Below are 19,058 nucleotides of genomic sequence, written 5' to 3'. Positions count from 1 at the left end.
CACACACCCACGCATCAATGGAGAAAAGGCCAAGAGAGGTAAGTAAGAAAAAATTAGTTTTGTCTGTGCCTGTGGCTTGAATTTTTAAACTATTTTATGTTTTAATTGTTAAGAGATAAAAAAAAAAACATTTAATTTGCCCATATTCTGTTTTAAAATTTTTATTAGTAATAGTATTAAGTCACCAAACTCTTTATCCTATGCTTATGGTAGAACGTGTCATCCTCAAGATGTGTGAACTAGTCAGTGGAATGGAATGATTCTATTTAAATAGGATGGAAGAATGCCTTCTTGAATTTTTAATCCATAACACCAATCAGACAATGTTTTAAAAAACACATTTCAGATGAAAATACAATTACTTGACATTTTCATTGAAAGACACCTGAATTACGAGAGATCTGGAAAGCGTCTGCCTGCAGTGCGGGAGACACGGCTTTGATCCCTGGGTTGGGAAGATCCTCTGGAGAAGGAAATGGCAACTCACTCCAGTAATCTTGCCTGGAAAATTCCATGGACTGAGGAGCCTAATAGGCTACAGTCCATGGGGTGGCAAAGAGTCAGACACGACTGAGCGACTTCACTTCACTTCACCTCACCAGAGTTTAGAATGACGGGTTTGCCCTATTCTGACCACAATTTGCTCTAACTCATTTTTGGATTTTATGGAACCACTGATGATAATGCTGTCAAGTCTAGTTCTGTTAACACTTCATCTTGTTAGAGACCTGAAAAATAAATTGGTAATTAGCATTTTAGGCTTTATCATTCTTCCTGAGCAAAATACCAGAAAAAATGGTAATTTTTCAGAATGGCATTACAAATTAGTCATGCTGCTGGGCTTATGTGGATCTCTGGTGAAGATTCAAAAGAAAAAAAAAAAAAGATGGGGGAAAAGTCTCTTTTAAAAGTCCCTTTAATACACTATTGGAGACCAAAATCTAGAAATATACAAACATATAATGATATAGTAAAAATGACATGAGAAGGCATATCACACAATGCTACTCAAAGAGGGCTTGAGGGTGAGGGTAGGAGTATTCACACTTAGATATCCTATGAAAAGCAAACATTATCAACATAATTAGATAAAATTGAAGTTATTTACTCTGAACAATCCAAGATCTTAAAATAATCTAGGAATCAATAATTATTCCATGCTTTGTGTCATTTGAAATAATCAACTAAAATTTAATATGTTGAAGTAACTTGTGCTCATCTGCACTAATATATATCTGAACACAATAAGTAATAATCCACAATGTTATATATTTTTTGTGTGTGCATTTAGTCATGTACTCACAGTTATGTCCATGTGTGATACATGTGAAAAGAGTGTGTTGATTCGAAGCAGAACTTTTTCACTAGGAGACAGCTATCAGAAAAGACAGTTTTTAGAATTAAAACTTTCTACTTGTTGTTCCCTGGAGACTGCCCTAGTTCTCCAAGAAAGGCTATGCCTTTCTTATGGTGTAAGCAGAGAGACAGCAATTAACTTAGTAAACTCCAGCAGGTATTAAAAACAAAAGTACTGGTAGGGTGAATGATCTGGTGCCAGAATGCTCCTCAAGCCTGATGCTTTCTGTCTACAAGCCTAGTGGGTTTCATTATGATTCTCACAGAAAGCCATTAGCCCTTTCCAAGCTACACTGCACAGGCTGACCAACCATCTATCCTCTCTCATTCTCTTTCAAAATATCAGTAGTCTTAAATCAAACACCACCTTAATCTCTAAATTGATATTACTATGCCGTAAGGTGGCATATCATCACCAACACTATCTAATTTAGAGAAGAATCAGAGGTTTAACAAAGAAAAATATTACCTTAAAAATGCAGTTTATTGAATAGCCTAGAACCTTTTAAAGAAGAATTTTTCCAGAAATTACTACCTTAACAAAAATATAGACATTATTCAACAGTGGATTCAATAAAGGATAAAAATCCAAAACTCATGCACCCAAAAAAATCACAATGGTAATAAGAAACATGGTCCACCCTTGAAGCTAAGACACATTGTTCTAAATGCTAGAGACTTCCTGGAATCTGGTTATATATTACGGTTTTTACAGACCAAGTTTGTGTCTACTTGACACCTGGATAAGTTAGTCAAAAACACCACCAATCAGTTAAGAAAGCTTGTTACGCATCAACTCTGCAAGCCTGCCATTTTGATAGACTTCATCACTTAACAAGTTATCTACTTTAACTACATGAAATTGTGTTCTTTAGTCATTAAGTCCTGTCTGATTCTTTTGCAAACTCATGGACTATAATCACCAAGCTCTGCTTCCATTCTAGTATTGGATTGGATTGCCATTTCCTTCTCCAAGGGATCTTCCTGACCCAGGCATCGAACCCATGTCTCCTGGGTCTCCGACTTTGGTGGCAGATTCTTTACCACTGAGCCACCAGGGAAATCACACATGAAATCTTAGTTCCACATATGGTCATGACACCTCAAGCTAACAGTGGATTTTAGACATAATACTTAACATCCAACTTCTTGTAGAAAAAAAAAAAAAAAAAAAAACTCTATAACTGTGTCATGCCAGCAGTTGGAGATGAAACCTTATTTCCTTCCAGACAGTTCTTTCATTTCTCAAAGGGTCCTTAGGAAACCATCTGATTCTGAAACAACTTTGGTTCTTATGAAAAATGTTAGTTAATAGAACCTTCCCTAGAACTATTAAAAAGTTCCCTTAAGTGGATTTTATATACTCAAAAATTTGAGTCGCCTCTCAGCAATTGAAAGATCCTGAAAGATGACTACTCATGTTCCATAAGGAAACATAACTCCTTATGTTGAGTTAAAATGTGTTTCTGGGTGGCAGTGCTTTCTGTGAAAAATCTTAAAATGTGTGAAACTTATCTACTTCCCAGGCTAACAATTTGTATCTTTCAGTGACTCCTATCCCATAAAAATATTATCTGCCAGGACCATTTAGCTCAACTTACTTATTTTACTGAAAAATATGGAGCACAGCAGTGATTCTCAATCTTGAGTGTGTATCAGAATCACGTGGAGGGCTCTGGTTAACCAAAAATATCTGGGTCTCCTTCATAATGTTTCATTCTCTGGTAGTGCAGAGAGGACGTGGTCCAAGAATTCTTATCTGAAGTAATTTCTCAAATGTTACTGAGGCTGCTGATTTGGGAAATGAACTTTGAGACCAGCAGACTGGATTAGAGAATAATTCTGAACTTCCCCTTGTTCTTTCATCAAATCAGCCTTAGAGCACATTCTTTTTTTTTTTTAATCACAATCCTGACACTGAGTCAAAGCAAGGTGTCAGTAAACTGAATCTCCAAGTGTCTTCTATATGCTTTGTTTTTTAACTCACAAAGTCTCCAAATTGTAATGACTTGAAATTCCATGTGTGTTTACAAATTTATATGGTGTTGTTCAACTGATTTTTTGATTGACTGATTGATGTCAACTTTCTCTTGTTACTTTAACTCAATTGCTGGTTTCAATAGTTTTCATTAGACTGTGCTAGATTTCATCCATCAACTGATATGTGTCAAGATATTTATGGGAACTGATTCACTTAATTTTAGCTACAGCTCTCATTTTTCTCTTCAGAATTTAGTTGTCTTTAAAACATGTTCCAAATTGTAACTTTATCATAGTTGGGTCTTTGCCCAGTCTGCCAGTATTTACCAAATATGTTAACGTTTGTCAGTACTTATTAATACATTGAGAGAAAGAAATATCTGGCTTTAGAAGTCTTTCCCAGCCTAAAATGGACTCTATTCACACATGTGCAAAATTAAGAATTAAATCTAATATCTGCAAAACACAGCCATGATAGTATATATGGGGATGATTTACATAACACTAACATTCATCCTTTTTGAGTTTCAGTTTTCTATAGTTTCAGTAATGGGGCATAGTTTTAAAATACTCATGCTAGCATTCACTGTTCAAACATTCCAGGGTCAAATATTTGAAACAAATGCTATGATCCTTGTCTAATTTATCTGCCCTCTGTAACCTAGCTTATGTTACTGTAAATTTGGGTTATAACCTTAACTCTGAATATTCAATACTTCATAGGCAAAAAAAAAAAACCTCACCCAGTAAGTTACATTACTCTATAAAGTCAAAATATTTTTCTTTCAAGGTAGTAAGGCCAGGGTGTGGGTGGTGGGGGGAAAAGCAAAATTCTGTATTTGCCATGTGATTATCTTCTGCATTCAATTAACATAAGCTTACTTGATTTGGGGCCACTGAAATCCTTGCACTAGACTGACACTGGCAAATCATGGGAAAACAAAGTTGCAAAATAAACCAAAGGTTAGATAGCAGTTTGCGCAAGACCAGTGTTGCATTGCAATGTTTAACAGAAATCTAACTATACAGGCTTAGCCAAATGGACATTTGTTTACTTACTTAATAAAAAGCCTGGAGGGAAACACTATAAGTGTAGTGGCTTAGTGATGTTCCTTATGCCTATATCTTTGCTTATACCACAAGATTTTCAACCTTATAGTTGCCTCATGGTAAGAAAACAAATTTCATCTACTGCCTCAGCTGATTTCTTTCTTTCTTTCTTTTTTAAATCTTGAATACCCAGGATCTGCAGAAAACTTTTCTTCCACAGAAAACTCCATTTTTGAGCCCAACTTTTCCTATGTATCTGCCTGGAATAGCAATGACGGGTGGAATGTAGATTTAACAAAATGTGTTTCATCCCCAAACAAAATCCATGTTCTATTAATTCCAAATAGGAAAAGGAGTATGTCAAGGCTGTATATTGTCACCCTGCTTATTTAACTTATATGCAGAATACATCATGAGAAATGCTGGGCTGGAGGAAGCACAAGATGGAATCAAGATTGCTGGGATAAATATCAATAACCTCAGATATGCAAATGACACCACCCTTATGGCAGAAAGTGAAGAACTAAAGAGCCTCTTGATGAAAGTGAAAGAGGAGAGTGAAAAAGTTGGCCTAAAACTCAACATTCAGAAAACTAAGATCATGGCATCCGGTCCCATCACCTCATGGCAAATAGATGTGGAAACAGTAGAAACAGTGGCTCACTTTATTTTGGGGGGTCTCCAAAATCACCACAGATGGTGATTGCAGCCATGAAATTAAAAGACGCTTACTCCTTGGAAGGAAAGTTATGACCAACCTAGAAGCATATTCAAAAGCAGAGATATTACTTTGCCAACAAAGGTCCGTCTAGTCAAGGCTATGGTTTTTTCAGTAGTCATGTATGGATATGAGAGTTGGACTATAAAGAAAGCTGAGTGGCAAAGAATTGATGCTTTTGAACTGTGGTGTTGGAGAAGGCTCTTGAGAGTCCCTTGGACTGCAAGGAGATCCAACCAGTCCACCCTAAAGGAGATCAGTCCTGGGTGTTCATTAGTAGGACTGATGTTGAAGCTGAAACTACAATACTTTGGCCACCTGATGCAAAGAGCTGACTCATTTGAAAAGACCCTGATGCTGGGAAAGATTGAGGGCAGGAGGAGAAGGGGATGAGAGAGGATAAGATGGTTGGATGGCATCACTGACTCGATGGACATGGGTTTGGGTGGACTCTGAGAGTTGGTGATGGACAGGGAGGCCTGGCATGCTGCGGTTCATGGGGTCACAAAGAGTCGGACATGACTGAGTGACTGAACTGAACTGAATCTTTGATAATCAACAAAATAAAAATATGAGGAAACTGGAGCAAAGCAAGACTGGAAATAGGGGAGTAATTAAAAATTAACCATTTTGATACTTTTAGGATTTGGTATTAAAATTTGGTAGGTAGGACCTATTCAGGGCTTACCTAGGTTTAGTTATTTGCCACAGCTGAGGCAAGAGCCTTCCATGTAAGGCTGCTAGTACACTGGATTTGAAAAGTCACCATACTCAGCACTGTGTGAGAAGCAGGCACCATCATCTCTCATATGTTGCGTTGTTTGTTCTCAGCTTCAGAGAGTTCTGCAATATACACACTCATCAATTCTCAAGTGGATACTTGAGGTCTTTCTCTGAAGATACCTGGAGTTCTCTCTGCATCTGTCTTTTCTTCAATACTCTGTCCTATGAAATATATCTTAGACTCCTCAGTTTCTCAACATCAACTTCTTCAACCCAGACAGTCTGTTCAGCTTTGCCTGGGTTGCTTTTTGCACCTCTATGGTAACTCTTAGGGAAGTAACCAGCTTCAGGCAGTCCAGTAAACCAAGTACCCATTACTCTGTTTTAGCCAATAAAGCTTACACATCAAAGTACTTTAAAACAGTGTTATATCCCCTGTAATCCTTTATATTATGGTGAGACCCAGGGACTTCATAAAATGTAATTCTTTTAATTTCCTAATACATGCCATTAGAAGGCACATAATGTTGATTTTATTTATAACTGCCTTCTTGGACTCATTTGGCAAAACTAATACAATTATGTAAAGTTTAAAAATAAAATAAAATTAAAAAAAATCATATGATTAACATTTAAACAGAGGCATCTTTGACAAAATTTGTCAGTCAGTTCAGCCACTCAGTCATGTCTGACTCTGCAGCCCCTTGGACTGCAACATGCCAGGCTTCCCTGTCCATCACCAACTCCTGGAGCTTACTTAAACTCATGTCCATCAAGTCAGTGATGCTGTCCAACTATCTCATCCTCTGTCATCCCCTTCTCCTCCTGCCTTCAATTTTTCCCATCTTCAGGGTCTTTTCCAATGACAAAATACTCCAAATATAAAATTCTCAGTTACTTATTTACTTTATAGAATGACAGTAGAGGTAAAAATACTCAAGGTTTTAATACTTAATTTGATAACACCTCATAGCTCAGTTGGTAAAGAATCAGCCTGCAATGCAGGCGACCCCTGTTTGATTCCTGGGTCAGGAAGATCAGCTAGAGAAGGGATAGGCTACCCACTCCAGTATTCTTGGGCTTCCCCTGTGGTTTCCCTTGTGGCTCAGCCGGTAAAGAATTCGCTTGCAATGTGGGAGACCTGGGTTCGATCCCTGGGTTGGGAAGATCCCCTGGAGAAAGGAAAGGCTACCCACTCCAGTATTCTGGCCTGGAGAATTCCATGAGTTGGACACAACTGAATGACTTTCATTTGGTAACACAACACTTATACTTAGTTTCAAAGACTCCTAGCACTTATTTTTTAGTATATTTTAGTTCTCACTTATGAATATAACAAAAACAGAGTTTGCCAAAAATATTATATTCTGAATACATCCTCTCAGGTGAATTGTTGTCTCTAATGAAGTAGTCACCCTCTTACCATGGAAAGAGCACTATGCCACTGCCAACTCTAGAAAACTCAATCACACTCATTAATGGCCAAGCTGACCATTGTTATGTCTGAGGAAGACATGGCTCTTTTTTATTCAATCCATGAGACTAAGATAAACAATGATCTTAACATAATTTCACTACCACAAGTAGAAGCATTTTACTAATGAAAGACTTGATGAATATAATGAATTTTCACAGATATAAAATATATATTGTATTACATATTTTTATATATTTCCAAATGTACCTGACTTTTATAATTTGTGATACATGTGTTCATATTCTTAGCATGTGCATGTTTATGCCAGAACTAAGATATGGTGCACACTCTGCTCTTACTTCTAGGAGGTGGTAGCCCATATACCACAGATCCTTTGGTATTTTTCCTATGATACATCACACACTTACAATGGACAAGTGAAAACATACATTTCAGTCAGTCATTCTAGAAAATAACAACCTAAAGGTAAAGTAAAAGAATTTTTACTGGGCAGAAATTTCTAGATATTCCTCCACCTATGGCAAGGAATGTCAGTATTCCCACTGTTGCTTTAAAGCAGGGGTCCCCAACATCTGGGCTGTGGACCAGTCTGTGGTCTTTTAGGAACTGGGCCACACAGCAGGAGGTAAGCAGCAGGTAAGGGAGCAAAGCTTTATCTGCTTTTCCCATCGCTCACGTTACCACTTGAACCTTCTCCAACCCTTTCCGTGCAAAAATTGTCTTCCGTGAAACCAGGTCCCTGATGCTAAAAAGTTGGAGACTGCTGCTTTACAGCATTCATAACTGGTTTCAACCAGTAATATTGTCGTCTCAGATTGCTAACCAGTATACAACAAAAGGAAAGCTATCTAACATCATGAGGTTCAAATTCCTTAAGAAAGCCAAGCTGCTGAGTGTATTGTACCCACTCAGTCTTAACTCCAGCATTACGTTTTTTCATTAGGTCAGGCTCCATCACATTGGTAATCTTCTGTGATCATTACACAGCCTAGTTTCACCAATATATTTGTTCTTTTCCTTAGGCTTTGATAAATTTAATAAGCCTTGAAAGTTGCTGAGTCTCCCAACTGTAGTAAATGCAAGGAAAGTAGACTATACTAAATCCATAAGATTTCTAGAATCACAAATGATACAAAGTATATAATTCTTTCAAGATGAGATTGTTTTAAATTAAGAGAAACATATAGATGACTGTTCTTTTCTAGATGTCCAAGGATGTTTTGTGGAATATGTTTTGATCTGAGGCAAAATCCTGACTGCACAGTTGCTATCTTCATCTGTTTGAATGTGAGAAAAGATGAGCTAAAAAAAAAAAAAAAGAAAAGATGAGCTAAACAAGTGGGAAAATGAGACTGAAAAGAAAAAAAAAAAAAGGGTCAGGACTCAGCAGCATAAAGCCAGAAAGTGGAAAACAGACAATAACACCAACTACAGTTCAATCCCTTTTGACTGACTGAGATCAGCCCAATTTTCTAGCACTGTGAACAAAGCAAGTTACTCAGACTTAACTTCATTTACTAGAGTTGCGCTGATAGGAAATCTACTATTAGGTTGATCATCCTGTAGATATTTATTCCTCCAAAATACATTCTGGTCTATTTGGGGAAAGGAAGAGTGGGAGGATTGGGATAAATAGAAGACTGTTGAAGTTTGGATCAATCAATGTTGCATTGCTTAAACATCATTGTTCTCAGAAAAAGACACAGAAAAGTGAAAGCCATTGCTGTGTGAGTAAAAAAATATGTTTAACACACTCAAATATCCATAATAAGTCAAAGACCAGAATACAAATATTGTAATTCTTTTGTCACCCTCATTTTATCAACTTGTTTTTAATAGGGGTAGCAATTTTTTTAAAAAGTTTTTGAAAAAGGAACAGGGAATGGGTCTGCAGTCAATAGCTTCAACCTGGAGACTCTGATAGCTTTCTAACTAATTACAAAGCAAGTGTGCATTCATAAACAAACACAAAACAATGATGTTTAGAAATCTCACAAGGATGAATAAAAACTGTACAATACTGTTATGATTAACTGTTTTTCCCTCTAAGGGGCTGTTTAGGTTTTTATTGTTATTTCTCAGCTTAATAAAAATGTAAATGTCATTCTAAATGAGAACAGTGGGGAAAATATTGAGGGAAAAAATAAAGATAGGTGCCCCAGAGCACCTGAGTAACAGATGGCAAAAAAGATGGCCTGGGTCTACCTGAGGAATTTTAGGGCTCACCATGCATATCATGGAGGTTCGAATAAGGTAATTAACATCTCTGCTCCACAAGGTAACTAAAAACCAGGCTGGTTCATGGTGGTTAAAAGCTTTCAAAATGACCTAACACAGCTAGTAGGGGCAAAAATTATATAAGTAAGCATACATTGAGAAACTGTGCTTGTATAAATCCCATTAGTTCTGAGGTAGTCCTTTGTACTTAAGCACTTTGTTTTATTTTAATCCTTATATCCCAACCCTTCTGTTTTTCAGTTTACAAGGTAGAAACAGTAAATATTTTGCCATCAAAATAAAACCACTGTAAAGTGTTTATCAAGAAAATGGATATATTGAAAAGTCAGTTTCTCTAAACAAGTCACTGGGGTAAATTCAAACTCTGTGTAATGGCTGAGCACCAAAGGCCACAAGGACTTTAATCATATCTTCAAAACACTACAAAGCTATTTAATTTATACCATATCAAGCATTGCTTTCCAAATGTTTTCAGGGGCTATAAAGGGATATGAACAAAACCCTGTCTAGAATCCACAAGAATAACAAAAGAATGTCCAAGAAATGTGAAAACCAGCAACATGGAATCCTGTTAGAGGGTCTGTGATTTACTTTGAAATATGTCAGCATATCACATAACTATTATGTTTGCATCAGTCAAGTTTTAATTCAGTCAGACAGACTTAAGTTTAAACAACCTACCATCTCTAATTACTTTGAGAACCTTACAAGACATTTCATCTTTCCAGATTTTAGTTGGTCCAAATGTAAACTGGTTTCTAAGGTTGAAAGAAGCACAAGCTGGAATCAAGATGGCTGGGAGAAATATCAATAATTTCAGATATTCAGATGACACCACCCTTATGGCAGAAAGTGAAGAAGAAATAAAGAGCCTCTTGATGAAAGTGAAAGAGGAGTGAAAAAGTTGGCTTAAAACCCAACATTCAGAAAACGAAGATCATGGCATCCAGTCCCATCACTTCATGGCAAATAGATGGAGAAACAATGGAAACAGTGACAGACTTTATCTTTTTGGGCTCCAAACTCACTTCAGATGGTAACTGCAGCCACGAAATTAAAAGATGCTTGCTCTTTGGAAGAAAAACTGACAAACCTAGACAGCATATTAAGAAGCAGAGAGATTACTTTGCCAACAAAAGTCCGTCTAGTCAAGGCTATGGTTTTTCCAGTAGTCATGTATGGATGTGAGAGTTGGACTATAAAGAAAGCTGAGTGCCGAAGAATTGATGCTTTTGAACTGTGGTGTTGGAGAAGACTCTTGAGAATCCCTTGGAAACAGCAAGGAGATTCAACCAATCAATTCTAAAGGAAATCAGTCCTGAGTATTCATTTGAAGGACTGATGCTGAAGCTGAAGCTCCAATAATTTGGCCACCTGATGCAAAGAACTAACTCATTGGAAAAGACCCTGATGTTTGGAAAGATTGAAAGCAGGAGGAGAAGCAAAAGACAGAGGATGAGATGGTTGGATGGCATCACCGACTTGATGGACATAAGTTTGAGTAAGTTCCGGGGGTTGGTGATGGACGGGGAGGCCTGGTGTGCTGCAGTCCATGAGGTCACAAAGAGTCGGACATGACTGAGCAACTGAACTAAATTGAAGGTTTAAAGATAAAGCCCATGTCAGACTAGAGCTTAGCTTCTCTGGAGAAAAAGAACCAATAGGTATGTGAGAGAGAGAAATTTATTTTAAGGAACTGACTCACCCTTTTGTAGGGCTGATAAATCCAAAATCTGCAAGGCAGGCCAGGAGACTGGAGACCCAGGGTAGAGTTGACCTGCAGTCTTGATTCAAAGGGCAATAAAGAGAAAAAAGACTCCTCCCTCTTAGAATTTATTTCCTGCAGGGCCTATTTAAGCACTTAGTGGAGATCCCAGGTGCTTTGTATTAGGGTTTGGAACTGAGGATACTGGGTTGTAGGGCAGTGATTTTCAGGCCTATAGCAACTAAGATCACCTCCAGAGATTTTAAAACCTACTAATACAAACCCCTCATAGCTCAGTTGGTAAAGAACCTGCCTGCAATGCAAGAGAACTGGATTCAATTCCTGGGTCAGGAAGATCCCCTGGAGAAGGAAATGGCAACCCACACCAGTATTCTTGTCTGGAGAATTCCATGGACAAAGGAGCTTAGCAGGCTACAGTCCATGGTGTCGCAAGAGTCCAAGATGACTTAGTGACTAGATCACCACCAATACAGGCCCCTCCCCTCTCCATTCTTAATTTGAATACTCCCCAGGTGATTCTGATGTGTACCCAATGTTAGAAACTACTTTTGTAAGAGAAAGAGATTATTCTAGAAATAATTAGAAAAATATGTCATCCCCTATACACCAGAAATATAAACTAAAGCACTGTTCCAGCTAAGGAGTTGACTCTACAGCACCACATTGCCTTCAGTGTTGACCTGGGGCCACCAGAGCATCCCTAGCCACAGGTGGCAAATCACCTAAATTCCCTTTCTGACATTGATTTGTTACTGGATACACAGAGCAGTTTGCAGAAACTTTTTGTTAAGTGCAAGAAATTTAAAACAATGAAAAAATCCATGATAGTCATTTAAAAAATATTTAGAGTAATGTAGTCCAAGGAAATTACAAATGAAAATAAAATGATGAAAAATATCTTGAAAAATATGGGCTTCCTTGGTGGCTTAGACGGTAAAGAATCTGCGTGCAATGTAGGTGACCTGGGTTGATCCCTGGGTCAGGAAGATTCCCTGGAGGAGGGAATGGCTACACCCACTCCAGTATTCTTGACTGGAGAATTCCATGGATGGAGGAACCTGGCAGGCTATAGTCCATGGGATTGCAAAGAAAGAGACAGGAAAATCAAACTATACTAATCACTTAACATAAAATAAACATCATTCATTCATTAAAACTCTATTTTGACCTAGCTTTTATATTAAAACCTGTGAATGATATAGATATAAGCCATGTTTTGAAAGAGGCACTACCTCAGTAGAGATGACTGAAGTGTCATGTGATGGCCTTGATACATAGTGACAACTATCACTTGTTTAGCACCGTATGTTAAACACTGTTTAAGTACTTACATTTATGAACTCAATTCTCATAAAATGCATGCATGGTAATTGCCATTTTTCTGACAAAGAGACAGGTATATATTATTAAATACATTATTTCTCATATAGCTAATTGCTTGCAGAATTAGAAAAACAACAAAAAGGAAACAGGGAAAGTTGTAATTGAGAAAAAGAGGTCAAGAAGTTTCTAGTGAGGGAATGTTGATCATTCACATAAAGATAATCCTGGAAAGTATAGGGTAGAATTGAAGTAACCTGGAAAATAATATAATGGAGGGAATAACAAAATGGTTCCCACTGTCTCCAGACTCTCCATTCTTATTTTTCTTAATTCATATCTAGAATTTTATACTGAAAGCAATCTTCATCAATTGTATTTATCCAAGTAAAGCTTACCCACTCATAACTGCCTGGAGTCTCACCATAATTCCTAGAGAGAAAATAATCTGTTTTCCCAGCTGTATTCTTTGCCCCTTTCTTGTCCACGCTGAATGTTTCTTTCTCTCCACTGGGAGGCTTCTTCAGGCTTTTTGCCAGTCAGTGCTCTATCTGCTGCATCTCATAACATTTTTCACATGTCACTCCAAGTCCCTGGAGTTTAATTATATATTGGCAAACCTCTCTCCTCTCAGGGACTCTCTGTACCCTCAAAGATGGAGTTCCAGTCTTATAGAGATATATATCCCAAGTTGCTCAGTAAAAAAATGAATCTCCAGCTAAGATTATGTCCGAGGGTTTTTTTTGTTTGTTTTTTGTTTTTTTTTTTAAACTAAACAGAATAAACAAACAAAACAGAAAAAGAAGGGAAAGAAGGAATGGGGCTAGTGAAGCAAGATAGTAGAATTTCCAGAGCTGGCTGCAGGTTTGGAACAGAGATAAGGTAGACTGACTTCCAGGTGTCATGGAAAGAGGTTGGAAGGAAATGAGGGGGAAAAAAACCCACAAAAACCTACTAAATCTAGGAAGTCAGTCTCCTCAATCTTCACAAAGTTACAGAGACTCCCAACACTGAGATTTCTAAAATAAGTATAAATCTTGCCTGAAATATAAATCCTTCACGAATCTAGAGTGTGATGAAATTTGAAATCTGAAAATATGGCAGAATTACAAAATTTTGTCTTCTGATAAAACATTTATCTAAATTTTGGACATTTTTCTAAATACATATTTTAGAAATGTACATTTATATACATATTTACAGATATAAACTCACATTAGACAAAAAAATAAATTCATAAGTGTACTCTTTAAAGAAATACATATGCATCCCATGACATTTAATGGTCCATATACCTCTATTTTGGAGAAGGCAATGGTACCCCACTCCAGTACTCTTGCCTGGAAAGTCCCATGGATGGAGAAGCCTGGTAGGCTGCAGTCCCTGGGGTCGCTAAGAATAGGACACGACTGAGTGACTTCACTTTCACTTTTCACTTTCCTGCATTGGAGAAGGAAATGGCAACCCACTCCAGTGTTCTTGCCTGGAGAATCCCAGGGACGGGGGAGCCTGGTGGGCTGCCGTCTATGGGGTCATACAGAGTCGGACACGACTGAAGCGACTTAGCAGCAGCAGCAGCAGCAGCAGCATACCTCTGTTTGTTCTAATCCTGCTACCGGTCCCAGAAGGACTGTTTCATTAGTACTAGTCTGCTTTTTAGCTTTTCTTATTTGAAAACAAAACCAAAGAATCAGAGCTTTTCCATCCACCCAACAGTACTTTCTTAACTGAAAAATTTTGCCCTGAAACTATAAAGGAAGACTTTTATTGATTGTGAAATATGTTATTAAAGAAACTGTTTTCTAAGCATTAAAAAAAAAAATCATTAATAGAATAAGTATAAACAGCTTGATCCTTAAGGATCAAGTTCTCAAGAAAACACTGAGATCAATTGCTGAAAGTTTCCAAACATAGAATCCAGACCAATTCTGCTGAGTGAAATTTTTCTCAAAGAAATCAGGCCACAAGGAAGAGGGAAATGGAATTGAGGATATCTTGATTTTCTTTCCATCATAATCTAAATTTCATTGGAATTTTATGTTAAAAGTTAATCCTGAGCAGTGCTTAAACTTCCACCTCCTTCTCAAAAGAAGTGGCTATATAAATTTTGTCTTCTGTATCACAATCTGAGGGCTTCTTTGGTGACTCAGATGGTAAAGAATCTGCCTGCAATATAAGAGACCCAGGCTTGATCCCTGGTTCAGGAAGATCTCCTGGAGAAGGGGTAGTCACCCACTCCAGTATTCTGCCGGGAGAATTCCATGGACAGAGGAGCCTGGCAGGTTAAAGTCCATGGAGTTGCAGAGTTGTACACAACTGAGTGACTAACACTACCAGAAACTGGAAAGTGAAAATTGCTTCAAGATATGGTCCCTGTTATGAAACATAAGTTGTGGAATTTATCTTAATTTTAAAAGGAAAATACGTGTTACTGACCTACTAAAATACAATTAAGCAACTATTTATATAAAGAAAGTAAAGCATTTTTCATAATTTGCTAATTTTCATCTGCAACAGATTTTATCTAGGGTTTACTCTATGGTGACAAAATAATACAGCATCTAATTTTAAAAAGTATTTGGATTTCATTTGAGCTTTTATAGATGGGAAATAAGCCAATTACCGTATTTACACTTTTAAAGGGCTGTTTTGCTTTCCAGAATTTAAGCAAAAAACTCTAACCTGAACAATTTCCAGCTTTGAAGCATGAGAAAAAAGTATATTATCTTTTATTTTCACACACTGTCACCTAATTAATTTCTTCAAAAGCTTGGGGAATTGTGCTTTGATTCTCTTCTTAAATCATCAAAATTAGCTTTCTGTTCACCAACTACAAGCTGCTAAAATACCAATTGTCACTGTGAATCAAAGAAAACAGTTTTGAACTAAAAAAAAAAAAAACTTGAGAAATAGGAATCAAATTAATTTTTCATGCTCTCATCTTTAGAACCAAAGAAAAAGAAACATGCATACAGAAAATTTGCATTTTTTGGTTTGTCACATTTAGACATTATAATATATATAATTTTTATATTCTAGTGTATCAACTTGTAACAGCTTGTTCCATGGTTATTTTTCCACATACACACACACGTATTTACATATATGCTTATATACTGATACTCATGAATACATAAACACAATTTTTTATGAAAATATTCTACTTTTTCCCTTGCCTATATGTTAGAATTTTCTTCATTACAACCCACACAGATATACTTCATGATTTTATATTTATATTTACTGTTTGTTAACATTGCTGTGTTATATATAATTATTATGTAGTGAGGAAAGCATCTTAATTTTTTCCCTAACAATACTGTTTAAAATTGTATCATCTTTGTACAGATTTCTTTGTGAAATTAAAAGTCTTCAAGCTTTCTTTCCTTACATCCAAGGCTGTTTTCAAGGTTTTTTCCTTACATGCAAGGTTATCTTTGTACTGTTTAGTTTGTAGGAATAGTATACTTATTATGAATATTAGCTCTTTGTCATATTGAAACAACTATTTTCCTCCAAGTTGTTAATAGTATGCTATCTTGATTACTATACTTTAACAATAAGTTTCAATAGCTCATAATCTAAGTCTTATTTAACTACTCATTTTTACTGCAAAAATTTATATCTGAGTTTATAAGTTCATATGTTGAGACCAATTTTCATTTTAATGATTATAAAGGTATTTTTAATTTGTTTTGTTAGTATGTCATGAGTACAATTTATCAGTACCAACATTTTCAAATGAAGAGATTATTTCATGCAAAATTTGACAGAATCATATTATTTCTTAAACATTTGCTGCTGCTGCTGCTGCTAACTCGCTTCAGTCCTGAACTCGGTGCAACCCCAAAGACGGCAGCCCACCAGGCTCCTCCGTCCCTGGAATTTTCCAGGCAATAACTGGAGTGGATTGCCATTTCCTTCTCCAATGCATGCATGCATGCTAAGTCGCCTCAGTCGTGTCCGACTCTATGCGACCCTATGGACAGCAGCCCACCAGGCTCCTCCGTCCACAGGATTCTCCAGGCAAGAATAGTGGAGTGAGCTGCCGTTTCCTTCTCCATCTTAAACATTTAGGTATAGGCATATCACTATATAGGGCTTCCCTGGTGGCTCAGAGGTTAAAGCGTCTGCCTGCAGTGTGGGAGACCTGGGTTCGATCCCTGGGTTGGGAAGATGCCCTGGAGAAGGAAATGGCAACCCACTCCAGTATGCTTGCCTGGAGAATCCCATGGATGGAGGACCCTGGTGGGCTACAGTCCACAGGGTCGCAAAGATTTGGACACGACCGACCGACTTTAAACATGGCTGATTACATTTACTCAGACATAGTTTATATTAATACTTTTAAAGGTTTTTGATCATATTTCTAACGTATCATACTTTGTAAATTAAAGTTACTCATTTTATTTGTAAATAATATTGCCAGTGAAATTAAATTTTAAAGACATTTTAATTGTTTACTACATTTAAGATATGCAATCATGTTATACTCATATTAAAAGAATATCTTCTCCTTTTAAAAATATATATTCTTTTTAACATGCAGTTTTGTTTAACTGGAAGAAATGTGAAATAAAAGCTGAGATAGAGCTATCTTTCTTTTCCCTTGAAAAGCTTATTTTTCACTCTGAAAAATTTTAGTGATATATATATATATATTTGGCAAGATGGCAACATAATAAATTTCAGATGGGGTTTCCTCCTATATTCTAGCAGTTTTAATTATTACAATATTCTCAAAATAAAAGTTACTGTAATTCACTTAATTTAAGTAATGATGTATCTTTATACAAATTAAGGAATGTTATGGAAAAAAGCAATGGTACCCAACTCCAGTCCTCTTGCCTGGAAAATCCCATGGATGGAGCCTGGTGGGCTGCAGTCCATGTGGTCGCTAAGAGTCGGACAGGACTGAGCGACTTCACTTTCACTTTTCACTTTCATGCATTGGAGAAGGAAATGGCAACCCACTCCAGTGTTCTTGCCTGGAGAATCCCAGGGATGGGGGAGCCTGGTAGGAGGCCGTCTATGGGGTCGCACAGAGTCGGACACGACTGAAGCGACTTAGCAGCAGCATGGAAAAAAGCACAAGCAGTAATCAAATGTCACCCTCTTAAACAGGATTGGAAATCTTGACTCTAGCAATCTGTTGCCTCTAAATTTTGATTGTTAGGTTCAAGTCAGGGTCGGAAGTCATAAGCTCCAAAAGGAGATTTGGAATACAGAATTTATTTTTTATTGAAATATATTAATGACATAATTTAATATCGGTAATCATATTATTGGCCACAATTAATTCATCCATAAAACTATTCTTTTAACACATACTGAAGTACAAAACGGTAGTTTAAGTTAGAAAACAACCCTTGTTCTTAACTCTTTTCTTTTTTTCATCAGTTCAGTTCAGTTCAGCCACTCAGTCATGTCCGACTCTTTGCGACCCCATGAATCGCAGCACGCCAGGCCTCCCTGTCCATCACCAGCTCCCAAAGTTCACCCAGACTCACGTCCATCGAGTCAGTGATGCCATCCAGCCATCTCATCCTCTGTCGTCCCCTTCTCCTCCTGCCCCCAATCCCTCCCAGCATCAGAGTCTTTTCCAATGAGTCACCTCTTCGCATGAGGTGGCCAAAGTACTGGAGTTTCAGCTTTAGCATCATTCCTTCCAAAGAAGTCCCAGAATGAACCTCAAATCCATTAAGAAATCTTCTTGGTTCTACCTTCAAAATATCCTTTCTCCATACTTGCTTCCTTGAGTTTTTAGCTGTTTGCTCACATGTCACCTTTTCATAGAGGTCATTCTTGGCCATCTTATTAACACCCTAACATTACATTCTAACCCCTTACCTGCTTGTTCACTCAGGAATAATCTCCAGGTCACATTATCTAGTAAAACCTTGTAATAATAATAAATAAGATTTGAGACTATATTTGTTGTTCATTACTAAGTCCAACTCTTTGTGACCCCACAAATTGTAGCATGCCAGGCTTCCCTATGCTTCATTATTTCCCATGACTCAGAAGGTAAAGAATCTGCCTGCCAATGCAGGAGACCTGGATTCAATCCCTGGGTTAAGAAGACTCCCTGGATAAGGGAATGGCTACCCACTCCATTATTCTTGCCTGTAGAATTCCATGGACAGAAGAGTCTGGCTGGCTATAGTCCATGGGGTTACAAAGAGTCAGAAACAACTAAGCAAGTAACACTTTCAAGGTTATTAGGAATCATATTATTGTGAAGCTGCTGAAAAACAAAATTTTTAGATGTGGTCTATATTATCAGAAATGCATAATGAAACAAGGAATTCTTAGTGACAAGGCAATCAGTTCCTACTTTATACTCAGCCATTTCCTACCCCTTAGAAGATCAGAATTTTAGCCAGCCTGTACTGGAGGACAGGAGTGAGCAGACTGACAATCAACTGTCAGTCACATTATATCTGAATACAAGTTATCTTGGGTGTTTTATCTCACATTTTACTTCATTTCACAATTACATTTTCATT

The 19,058-nt window shown here is 37.2% G+C and overlaps 1 protein-coding gene across 1 annotated transcript in view; it reads right to left on the bottom strand.

Annotated features, from left to right (window-relative positions):
• Nucleotides 1-11,367, bottom strand: part of LOC147343960 (protocadherin-15-like) — a 1,781,617-nt gene extending 1,770,250 nt beyond the window's left edge. The window contains exon 1 of the mRNA XM_086377653.1: nt 11,209-11,367. The gene's annotated coding sequence lies outside the window, so the exon portion shown is untranslated. The remainder of the gene's footprint in view (nt 1-11,208) is intronic.
• Nucleotides 11,368-19,058: the final 7,691 nt, after the last annotated feature.

This window comes from Bos grunniens, chromosome 26, assembly GCF_055505025.1.
Source record: "Bos grunniens cultivar Pamir isolate PY7600 chromosome 26, Bosgru_T2T1.0, whole genome shotgun sequence".
NCBI lineage: Eukaryota > Metazoa > Chordata > Mammalia > Artiodactyla > Bovidae > Bos > Bos grunniens.
Note: the sequence above shows the minus strand (reverse complement) of the source record. Positions and strands in the feature narration are given on the sequence as shown.